At 41.2% G+C, this 12087-nt stretch overlaps 1 non-coding gene across 1 annotated transcript; it reads left to right on the top strand.

The window, feature by feature from the left end:
- The first annotated feature begins 11039 nt into the window (after positions 1–11039).
- On the top strand, positions 11040–11146 carry LOC125589381. The gene has a single exon (XR_007325573.1). It is a non-coding gene; the product is annotated as a small nucleolar RNA R71 (small nucleolar RNA).
- The last annotated feature ends 941 nt before the right edge of the window (positions 11147–12087 follow it).

Raw genomic sequence — 12087 nt, 5'->3', positions numbered from 1 at the left:
GATGAATCAACGATTGCTAAGAATAGCAACCGAATCCGAGGTCAAAGAGGCTTTATTTATGATGCATCCAGAGAAGGCGCCAGGACCAGGTGGCATGACTGCTCTTTTTTTCCAACACTCTTGGCATGTTATTAAGGATGATTTGGTTGATATGGTAAGTAATTTTCTGGTTTCTGGAGATTTGGATCCAAGGTTAAATATTACTAACATTTGTATGATTCCAGAAACGGAGAGGCCCACCAGGATGACGGAGCTGAGGCCAATTAGTCTATGTAATGTGGGGTATAAGATTATTTCGAAGGTTTTGTGTCAGCGGTTGAAAACATGCCTCCCTTCTCTCATATTGGAAACTCAATCAGCTTTTGTGGCAGGACGGTTGATTTCTGATAATATTTTTATCGCTCAGGAGATGTTCCATGGTTTGAGAACCAATAAGGCATGTCAGGGAAAGTTTATGGCCATTAAAACGGATATGAGTAAAGCATATGATCGAGTGGAATGGGATTTTATAAAGGCCTTACTACAGAAGTTGGGGTTTGATCTTCACTGGATTAAACTAATGATGGAGTGTATATCATCGGTTCAATATCGGGTTCTACTGAATGGTCAACCACGTGGTCTCATTGTCCCACATCGAGGCTTACATCAAGGGGACCCTTTATCTCCTTATTTATTCATTTTGTGTACTGAGGCTTTAATTGCAAACATAAAAAAAGCAGAGCAAAGGTAACAACTAACGGGAATGAAGGTAGCTAGAGCATGTCCATCGATATCTCATTTACTATTTGCGGAAGACAGTCTCTTCTTTTGTAAAGCGCAGAAAGAGGAGTGTCAAACTATCCTCAGGATTTTAAAGGAATACAAGGAAGTATCAGGACAACTTATAAATTTTGATAAGTCGTCCATCCAATTTGGTCAAAAAGTTGAAGAATCGGCTAGACAGGAGTTAAGGGATATTCTGGGTATTCAGAATATAGCAGAATATAGGTGGTATGGGATCTTACTTAGGTTTACCGGAAAATCTTGGAGGCTCCAAAATACAAGTCTTTAGTTTTGTACTGGACCGACTAAATAACATAGTCAATGGTTGGACTTTTAGGTTTTTCACAAAAGGTGGCAAGGAAGTGATTATCAAATCAGTGGTTACGGCATTACCAAATCATGTGATGTCTTGTTATCGTCTACCTAAAGCAACCGTTAAAAAACTGACGAGTGCGGTAGCACAATTCTGGTGGAGCCCATGGGGAAGCACAAGAGGTATGCACTGGAAATATTGGGACAAAGTATGTGTCGATAAGGATGATGGAGGTTTGGGGTTCAAAGATATTACTGATTTCAACATAGCAATGCTAGCTAAGCAGTTGTGGCGACTGATAGAGAAGCCAAACACCTTATTTTCTCGAGGTTTCAAAGGTCGGTATTTCAGGAATGCCTCACCCCTGGAACCGATCCGTTCAAATTCTCCGTCATATGGTTGACGGAGTATAGTATCTGCTAGATCTCTGGTAAGCAAAGGACTAATCAAACGGGTGGGATCAGGATCATCTATTTCAGTATGGAATGATCCATGGCTCCCAACCACTCGCCCGAGACCAGCCAGTAAAAACCAACACAATTTCTACCTGGAACTCACAGTGGATTCACTCATTAATTCCACTTCGCGAACTTGGAACTTGCAGGTGATTAGGGATTTGGTGGACCCACAAGATGCAAAAAGTATAGAGAGTATACCACTGAGTAGGGCTCAGATGATAGACAAGGATGGATGACATTTTACAAAAAATGGAAAATATACAGTTAAATCTGGATATCAGGCAGAATGAGTTTATCCAGACAAGGAAAGACCGCCATTACTCTTTGGACCCACGGTCGATGTATTAAAGGCGTCCTGTTGGAAAATAAGGTGTCCACCAAAGCTAAAACATTTTCTATGACAATTGGTGACGGGATGTATAACAGTCAAGAAAAATCTATCTGCAAGAGGATTACAAGGGGATATTAGTTGTGCAAGATGTGGAGCCTCTGAGGAGTCGGTAAATCATGTGTTTTTCGAATGTCCTCCAGCACTTCAGGTTTGGGCTCTTTCAAAGATACCATCAAATCCAGATATTTTTCCAACATCTTCTCTTTTCACAAACATGGATCAAACATGGATCATCTTTTTTGGAGAGTCTTTCCACAAATGGACGATCATCAGTTTGCATGGATATTATAGTATATTTGGAAAGGAAGGAATAATAAAGTCTTCATCAACCTAGATAGTGATCCTAGGGAAACTCTTAAGTGGGCAGAAACAGAATCAACACTTTGGGCGGAGGCACATATATTGAACGACCAGAGGATTGCACAAAATGTGGAGGTTACGACATTACCGGCAATTCCAGGAAGATGGTGTTTCACAGATGGTTCCTGGAAAGAGAATGATACTTTCTCCGGACCAGGATGGTTTAGTACTTTAGAAGGATTTGATGGACTGATGGGGGCGAGAAATGTTAGAGCTTGTCTATCTCCTCTTCATGCAGAGATGGAATCGATAATCTGGGCAATGGAATGTATGAGGAATTTACGGCAATTTCAGGTTACGTTTGCAACAGATTGTTCTCAATTGGTGAAGATGGTTTCGGAACCAGAAGAATGGCCAGCTTTTGCAAGTTATTTGGAAGATTCAAAACTCCTGAAAGCAAGTTTCCTCCGATCAGAGATCCTCTATGTTTCAAGAACGCACAATACCAAGGCGGACAGCCTAGCACGCAGTGCAAGGAAGCAACCGTCCTTCGTCGTTCACATGGATGCAGATCTCCCAACATGGTTCACAGAGTCAATATGAGTCTGTATAAGTTGATGACAAAAAATATGATTAACGTTAAAAATATATACCATTTTTGTTCCAAAATAATAATTTATGTATAGAAAAATGAAAACAAACACCCGCGCAACCGCGTGGGTCAAAATCTAGTTAGTTCTCTTTAAGAGAGCAGACCCTCTTAACAGGAATTGTACCCATGACCCTTTAGATACCTACTAGATGACCTATAAGTTTTAGCCATGGGCCAATTCCTCGTTGGTAAGGACATTTCATCTCTATCACTTAAATGAGCTCTTAGAATAGTAGACCCCTCTCAACGAGAATTGAATCTATTACCTTTTATATACCTACTAGATAACCTAATACCTACTAGATAACCTAAGAGTTTTCCACTGGGTGCCACAAACGATATAAAGAAGACTAAAATATGAGAAATTGTGCCACATATGATACAAAGAAGATGAGGAGATCGACATAGGTCTGGGGCTGGAAACATAATTGATGGAGGTTAGAAATTCAGAATGAATGCAAAGGAGATTAGAGCAGTGGGTTTCTGTGGAGGATTTGACTTCTCCATTTAAATTGGCTGAATTAGAAAACAAAATCTGTCTTATGACAAAAGAAAAAGAAGAAGATTCAATTCAAGTTAATGGGCCACCCGCACTAGCCATTCCGGAAAACGGAAGCCCTCACCTTACCAATGTGGAAAAGGCTTAAAGAAAATGATTTAGCTACCTATGTCATTAAAGTACACTTATTTTTTCGCTCACACATCAGTTTAGAACTCTATGGTTAAGTGTACTTGAGATGGAGTAGTGAAAGGATTGGTGACTTATCAAGAAGTGATTCTCGATATCGTGCGAGTGAGGCTAGAGCACGAAAAAAGGTCGTGTGATGATTGCCGGATCAGTGAAAAATGATTTTGAGCCTTGGAAAAATTAACGCACCATCCGTCGGACGGGATGGGGCCCACAGACTGAGTAAGCGGTCGTGGGTGGTCCATTAACCGTGGACGGTTGGGGCGTTACACTTGTAGTATCAGAGCCATACCCAGACGAGTGTGGAGTCATTGAGGGCTCACACTAACATGGGTAACGATCTTGGGACGCAACGAGGGCGTTGCATTCTTTTAGAGGTGTGAATTGTAACATCCCGGTTTGTGGTATATGTAAAGGCTTAAAATAATTGATTTTGCTACATATATCACCAAAATGCACTTACTTATTATTATCACACATCTGTTTAGAATTCCAGGGTTAAGCGTGCTTGAGATGAAGTAGTGTAAGGATTGGTGACCTATCGGAAAGTGCTTCCCGATATCGTGCGAGTGAAAAATGAAGAAAAGTCATATGGTGATTGTAGGGCAGTAAACAATGATTTTGAACCTTGGAAAAACTAACGCACCGCCTATCGCACGGGATGGGACCCACAGACCGAGTGAACAGGTGTGGGTGGCCCATTACCCGTAAATGGTCGGGGCGCTACATTATCAGTGTCATTGTAACATGACCTAATATTTTCAACGTAAATCTTGTTCGTTGTAACATCGTGGTATCACAACAAAGCCGCACCTAATAGTTTCATCATAAAAGTAAATCATGAGACCTCGTTAATTTATCCTAATATTATGATGAATTAACGAGGACAACTAATTCCCTCTAAACCGAGCCATTTCCCCCTCCTCGTTTCTTGCTCTCTACTCTCTCTACACAGCATTTCCTGCCCTTTTTTTTTGAACACAAACTTTAATTAATAAGAAAGCTAGTTCCGGACGAATCCATTACAGAGAGCACTCTTGGCTAACGAGTCAGCCAGAGAGTTAGCAAAACGAGATACAAAAACGAAAGAACATGCGGTAAACGAAATAGATAGAGACTCGATGTCCCGGATGATTCCAAAGAGCTCAGCCGGAGGGAACTTCGAGTTGATAGCTGCGAGCAGTCCTTGGCAGTCTGACTTAAGGCAGATTTTTGAGTAACCGAGAGACTTGGCATTGAGAATGGCTTCCCGAACGGCCAGAGCTTCCGCTTGTAGAGGAGATTTGACATGAAGGTGAGTGCAAGATCCATTTAGGAGGATGTGTCCTTGTGGAGATTGAAAGGACCACCCGCAACCTGCCGTCGGCGAACCATGTTTCCATGCTGCATCAGAGTAACATAGGATAGTATTGTGGCCCACTCTTGGGTGGTCGCGAAGATTGGTAGACGGATGATGATGGTCTTGGTGTGGTTGAGCGTTTTGCCATTCCCTAGCATACCTGATTGATTGACTAAAGACCTCGAAGGGGGATGATGCTCTGTTTTCAAAAACGACTTTATTCCTAGCCAACCAAATTCCCCAACAAATCCACGGAAATAAATCAATCGAGACTCCTAATGGGGGGGGGGAGAGAGACAACACCATGGAGAGAGATCAGAGCCTCCTTGAAAGAAAGGAACTCATGAACATTGGGGTTCTGTTGTAGTAGTGAGGAGGCCCATACATCTTTCTCAAATTGGCAATGTAAGAAGAGATGATCCGCAGTTTCTATTTTCCCACATCTACAGCACACATTATTGAGTAACATACCACGCTTCCTGAGATTCTCGCCTATTGGGAGGGCTCCTTGCAAAATTTTCCACATAAATACTTTCAGTTTTGGCGCACAAGCTCCTGACCACACATGCTTTTGCCACTCCAGCGTAGTCGGGCCAGGCAGGGAGAGTTGGGAGTCGATCCCCGCAGACGCGTAAAGACGAGAGGTCGCCACCAAGTAACCTGATTTAGTACTATAGTCTCCAGACTTCGAAGCCAACCAGGCATAAGAGTCTCGCTCCCCGGTGATGCTTGGTTTGAGTAGGAGAATGTCCGGGAGAAGGTTAGGTAGAACGCCTTCAATCTTCCTTCGATTCCACTCCTTTGACTCTATACAAAGTAGGTCCGCCACCATCAAGTCCTGATCACATTCATTGACCGGGCCATATGGGGTGATAGGTGAGGTCGTACTTATCCAAGCGTCTCGCCAGACCCTTGTTTCCTCGCCGTTTCCAATTACCGAGCCAAGATTCGTGAGTAATAGATCTCTGCCTACCAAGATACCTTTCCATCCATGAGACGAGTGAAATGGACTTTTCAAGGGTCCTAATTCAAATCATGTAGTATTTAAGATGTCAATCTATTTCTAAGAGTTTTAATGCAGAGAGAATTCAGGTTCAAACTTAAGCTAAATGCAATCAAAGTGATAGGGTGATTCGATCAAGCTAACAAGGTTCTAACACAACTAACTAGCAACTTTCAAGCAATTGGATAAAGGAGGAGCCATGGGTGTAGGAATTTGATTTCAGATGACTAAGGTTTAATCGAAAATAGCAAAGATTCAATCAACACATTCCCCTAAGTCTAGATAACAATTCTAAGCTAGTTCTTTGCCAAGACAAAAGCTCATTTGCTCTCATTGATCAAACATCAAATTTTTTTGGTTTGTGTCAATCAAGCAATCATTAAAACAGATCATTCAACTTTCTAAGCTCCCCTAACATCAAATGCCTTTGGTAGAGTAAGCTAAGAGCTTGTTGAGTTGGCTCAGAAATTTCATCGAACACCTTCCGGGCGATGAAATGTCTAGATTTCCAATCTAAAATGGCCAACTCTAGATTAGCATTAAGATCACTCAATCAAGCAAGGAGACACATTATTCTACTCTAAACATTCTAGATCATCACTTAATCATCATAATCATCCTAACCCATGAATCCAAAAAGAGTATACTCACTAATCTTCATGATTAACCTTAAACCCATAATAGATTCAAGAGAAATCACGTTAAAAAGATGAGATAGACTCAAATTACTCAAGAAAGAAAGATTATATTACTAAAGATTCAAACTTTCTCCAAAGTATCAATGTATTTTTGAGAGAAAACAAGATATGATCCATGTTTTTGGTCTAAAACTATTTATAGTAGCTTAAAACTCGAATCGGGTCAACCCGACAAACCCGGGTTTGACCCAAGAAGAAATGGGTAACTTGGTCTTGATATCGACCGCGGACAGGCTCGGTCCGCAGCCATGGTCCGCGGCCAATCCACTCCAACAATGACCTCTCGGGTTTAAATCCGCGGACTGCACCAGTCCGCAGTTTGTGTCCGCAGTCCGTCTGCACCAACCTCGACCTCACTGCCTCGAATCCGCGGACCGCTATTGCCCGCGCCCATCGTCCGCGGCCTGACCTTCCATTACTGCGGACTGACCTTGTCCGCGGTTGCAGTCCGCGGCCGACCCATCTCCATGGCTTTTGTCATGTTTGCTTGTCCAAATCTCCAAACTTCAACCTGAGCCTCTCCAAACCTGAAATACCACATATGCATATGCTATGCACCTAATCAAACTCTACTTGCATCCTAAATGATCTAAATGAGTATGAAAATGATAGGTAAAACATGTAAAATATCATGACATCAACTCCCCCAAACTTGTCTTTTACTTGTCCACAAATAAACTTTTAAAAACAATGTGAAGAAGAGGTTTGAAGATGGAAACTCATAACCAAAAGAAAACTTTCTAGCTTCAACTTAACATCCTAAGGGAAACATAGCAAATAGCATGAGCAACTCTCTTAGTGTACTCTAGTTTCTCAAGGCCTATCAAGACTCTTTTATCTCTACACAAGTTGTGATGCCATTCAACCAACAAGTTCCTTAGCCAAGCCTCACATTTATTCACACACACACACACAAGGTGAATTCTTGCAAATGGATATTTGATCTCAATCATTTGGCTTGGTGAGAGAAGATGATCTAATGTGAAGAAAAATGGGTTTCAATTGCATTATTTATAGTGACTAACACTCAAGAATAGGAGCAAGATCATTATGCAAAATTTATCTAAGAAAAGATGCAATTCATGCATACAATGATTGTTGTCATCATTCTACTCCTTTCCTAAGTAGCTTTAAGTTCTACCCTTCTTTTCCTTCATTATCAAACCCAAAATACTCTCACTTTCATCTCTCACCCAATGAACTCTCTTTTCTTTCCTTTGATTTAACCAACTAGGGACTTATTCTTTTGAATTTAAACTTTTTGACTCAGCTCTCTTCTTTTCTTTCCCCCCCACTCACTTATTGTTTCTTTGATTTTGGTTTTTTGGGAGAGGGTTCTACTGATACTCTAGAGCTTTTCCTTTCTAACTTTCTTTGTCCCTAGGGTTTCTTACTTTAAACACTCTTTTTGGTTCATTTCTTTCACTCAATCTCTCTCATTCCCAAGATCAAAATAATTTAAGCTCACAAACCCAACAACCATTCTAGAGGCAAGCTCAAATGAAGTCCTAATGCTAGTCAAAGATGAGAACAACCCCATTGTCGCTCCTAATACTCTCAAGATTTTTCACATGACATGCTGTCAATAAAAGGCCTCACTCAAGCAAATTAATGTTGGCTTCAAAGAATGGTGAGGGTTAATGGGTATGGAGTGCCATTTAGGTTAACAAAGATTGGTACAAAGAGAGAAAGATAACCCAAATGTGTATAATATCCATGATCAAGTATGCAAATGTCCATATGCAAGAGAAATTAAGTTCATTAAGCCTTAGTTCATTTAGAGTTGGTTTCAAGAACAATGTCAATCATCAAGCAAGCAACATGTTTCAAGAAGAGTTTTCAAGGCTCGAAGCTTACAAGCTTTTTCAAGAGATGTTTAAGCTATTTGATATGTTTAGCTAGGATGTCAAATTGAGTTCTAGACATGTGTTCTTTACAAGGTTTCTCCCTATTGATGAATGCAACCTATATGCTCTAGACTCAATCCTAAGAATGCAAGTGATGCAACTACATGCTTCTTTTTGTGTTTTTCAAATTTTTCAATTTTTTTTGGTTTTTCTATGCAAATATGTATGTACAATGCAAGACTCAATGCAATATCATCAAAGCAAACATGATCAACTACTTGGTACCTCCCCCAAACTTAGTTCACACAGTCTCTGTGTTAGTAAGTTGAAAGAGATACCCAAAAGAAAGAATAAATGCAAAGAAAAACTGGTATATACAATGAAAATGTTGGAGTGGTACCTCAAGCGGAGAGTGGAGAAGGAGGATCCTTTCCACTTCCAAGAGTGATGGTGAGGACTTGAGAGAGAAGCTCTTGAAGCTTGATTGGATCATCTTGGAGCTGTGGAGTGATGATGGCCTTTGCACTTGAGAATGGTGTAGACTTTCCCTTGCATTTGATCTTATACTCAATAGCTCCATCCTTTAACTTCATTGGGTGAAGAGTGAGAGTGTGTGGCATCATATCAAGAGGTGGAGGGTGAGGTTCTTTCATCATCTTCTTCTTGTCATGAGCAGCCTTTGTGGCTCTACTCACCTCCTCCTTTGTAGCACTTTCCAAGTGCTCATCACACATGTCTTTAGAGGACACTCCATCAAGACCTTATTTTCCACTAACAACCATTTCATCCTTAATCTTTTCAATGGAAGGCTCTCCACAAGTGATGGTTCCACAGTACTCAACATTCATCATTGGAGACTTGATTGGGTAGGAGACAACTTTGTTCACATTGAGGAGTGTGACCTTCTTGTTGGCAAAGTCAATGCAAGCTCCTACTGTTGTGAGAAATGATGTTTCAAGGATTAATGGGACTCTCTTCCCAGTTTTCATCTTCAAAACAATGAGGTCAATAGGAACGGTGCAAGTTCCAATCTTCAAAAGAAAGTCCTTGATGAGACCAATTGGAGTTGTAAAAGAGGAGTCCCCAAACATTAGTAAGGATGTGTTTGGTTCCATGTTTTCAATCCCAAGACTCTTCACCATCTCCGTTGGGATCACATTCACACTTGCACCAGAATCAACAAGAGTATCATCAAGTGTGAACTTACCAAGGGAGCAAGACAAGGTGAACTTCCCTTGGGTTTCTAGTTTGGGAAGGGACTTTGGTGTGACTGGTGGATCAAGCTACGTAGTAGAGATGTCTAAAAGCTCTGCTACTTCTTCTTTGTGAGCTAGAATGTCCCTGATGAGCATCATTTGAACATGAGCATCACGCATATGTGAGATCTCTGGAAGCTTGACTCCTACAACACTCATGTCCTTTCTGAACTTGGAGATCACCTTCTTTTGAGCTTTGGTGAGGACCCTTTGTGGAAATGGGAGCTTATCATAAGGTGACTGCTCAACCTCAGTGGTTCCTTTCAACTTTACTTCCTTTAGCCTCTGCACAGCCTCTCTTTCAACTTGATTCTCAGCCTTATGCTCATCTCTCTTCAGATTCTCTACTGCAACCTTCAGTTCGGCTTGTGCCTTTACCCTCTCCGTAGCCTTGTGTTTAGTCTTATCCACAATCTGTGCTGCAGCCTGGGAAACAAATTCTGTTCCATACTAGAAGTTGTCAATCTGATCCACCTCTTTCTCATGATCACTCGACTCAATCTCAGAAGAAGTAGTAGAGAGGATAACATTGCAATACTCTTTGGGATTCTGCTCTGATTTTCCTGGTAGAGATCTCATTGGGCGCTTAGAGGTTGAAGGCATAGAGACAAACTGATTCTCCAAAGCCTTGAAGTGAGAGGATAATTGTAGGAACTTGTTGTTGAGGTCATTGTAGCTTCCATCAACTTTGGTGTGAAGGTTCTTCAGCTTATATCCAATGTGCTTCTCACTTCTAGTTTGGGACTCCAATATATGTTTCAACATTGCATCAGTGCTACTCTCTTGTGGAGTAGAAGTAGAAGATCCGGCTTGGCCTTGTGTAGACTGATTTCTTTTGGAGGAGAAGCCTTGAGAGTAGTTTTGCCTAGCTTGGTAACCACCTTGTTAGTTGTTGTAGAAGGGCTTTTGTTGGTAGTTGTTGTACTGAAATTTAGGCTCCTTCTTGTACCATGTCCCATTAACATTCACAAAACATAGCTCTTCTTGACCTTCTAGACCATCAATTTCATGAATCACAACTGTCTCCTCTTGTTTCTGCTCACCAACAAAGTTTACTTTCTCTTGTTTGGCTCTATCCGAAAGAAGCAAATCCATCTTATCTTGTAGAGCCTTCAACTCTCTCTTTGTGTTTGTATCATCACCTTCACTGCCTCTGTTGCTTCGATCATGCTCATCACTGTAGACTGAATCACTCTTAGCCATATTCTCTACAAGCTCCAAAGCATCTCTTCAGTACTCCCCAAGAAGAAACCATTGCTAGCAGTATCAAGTTGGCTTCTAAATTTAGGCAAAGCACCTCTGTAGAAAGTACTAAGCAAACTCTCCATATTGAAGCCATGATGAGGACATTGAGAGATGTAGCTGTTGAACTTTTGTCATGCTTCTCCAAAGCCTTCAAGATTCCTTTGATGAAATCCAGAGATTTCATTCCTTAGCTTAGCAGTTCTTGAAATAGAGAAGAACTTGGTGAGGAAAGCTTTCTTGCACTCATCCCATGTGGTGATTGAATCTCTTGAAAGGCTCTTCTCCCATGTGCGAGCTTTGTCTCCCAAAGAGAATGGAAACAGCCTTAGCTTGAATGCATCTTCAGAGACACCATTGATCTTTGTTGTTCCACACAGCTTATCAAAGTTATTCAAGTGGTCTAGTGGATCCTCCAAGGCAAGACCATGGTACTTGTTGCTCTGGATCATGTTTATCAAGCTAGACTTGATCTCAAAGTTGTTGTTTCCACAGCTGGTGCTCTGATGCCAGCTCCATGCCCATGGATATTGGGCTCATAATGGGTGCCACTAGCTCTAGCTTGGCGCTGTGGGTGTTGTGGCCTAAAGTTTGCAGCTCCTTGGCCAATACCTTCTCCATCTTGAGGCTGATTCTGATGCTGATCTATCACAAACCCCAATCTGTCTAAGTGAGCCTGTTGCTCTTCTTCTCTTCTCTTCCTTGCAATCTCCCTTTCAAGTGCTCTAATGTCTTCAACTCTTGGAACTATGTCTGTTGGGCATCTGCTCCGCAAGTTCATGCACCTGAGATACAAAAGGGCTAGGAAAGAGAATCAGTAACTAGATATAAGAAAAATAAGACTTAGTCTCAAGTAATGACCAAATCTCAATGTCAAAATCAACTTAGAATTGGCAACGGCGCCAAATTTGAAATGGACTTTTCATGGGTCCTAATTCAAATCATGTAGTATTTAAGATGTCAATCCATTTCTAAGAGTTTTAATGCATAGAGAATTCAGGTTCAAACTTAAGCTAAATGCAATCAAAGTGATAGGGTGATTCAATCAACCTAACAAGGTTTTAACACAACTAACTAGCAACTTTCAAGCAATTGGATAAAGGAGGAGCCATGGGTGTAGGAATTTGATTTCAGATGA

This window comes from Brassica napus, chromosome C6 (assembly GCF_020379485.1).
Source record: "Brassica napus cultivar Da-Ae chromosome C6, Da-Ae, whole genome shotgun sequence".
Lineage (NCBI taxonomy): Eukaryota > Viridiplantae > Streptophyta > Magnoliopsida > Brassicales > Brassicaceae > Brassica > Brassica napus.
This window is presented reverse-complemented; position numbering and strand designations above follow the sequence as displayed.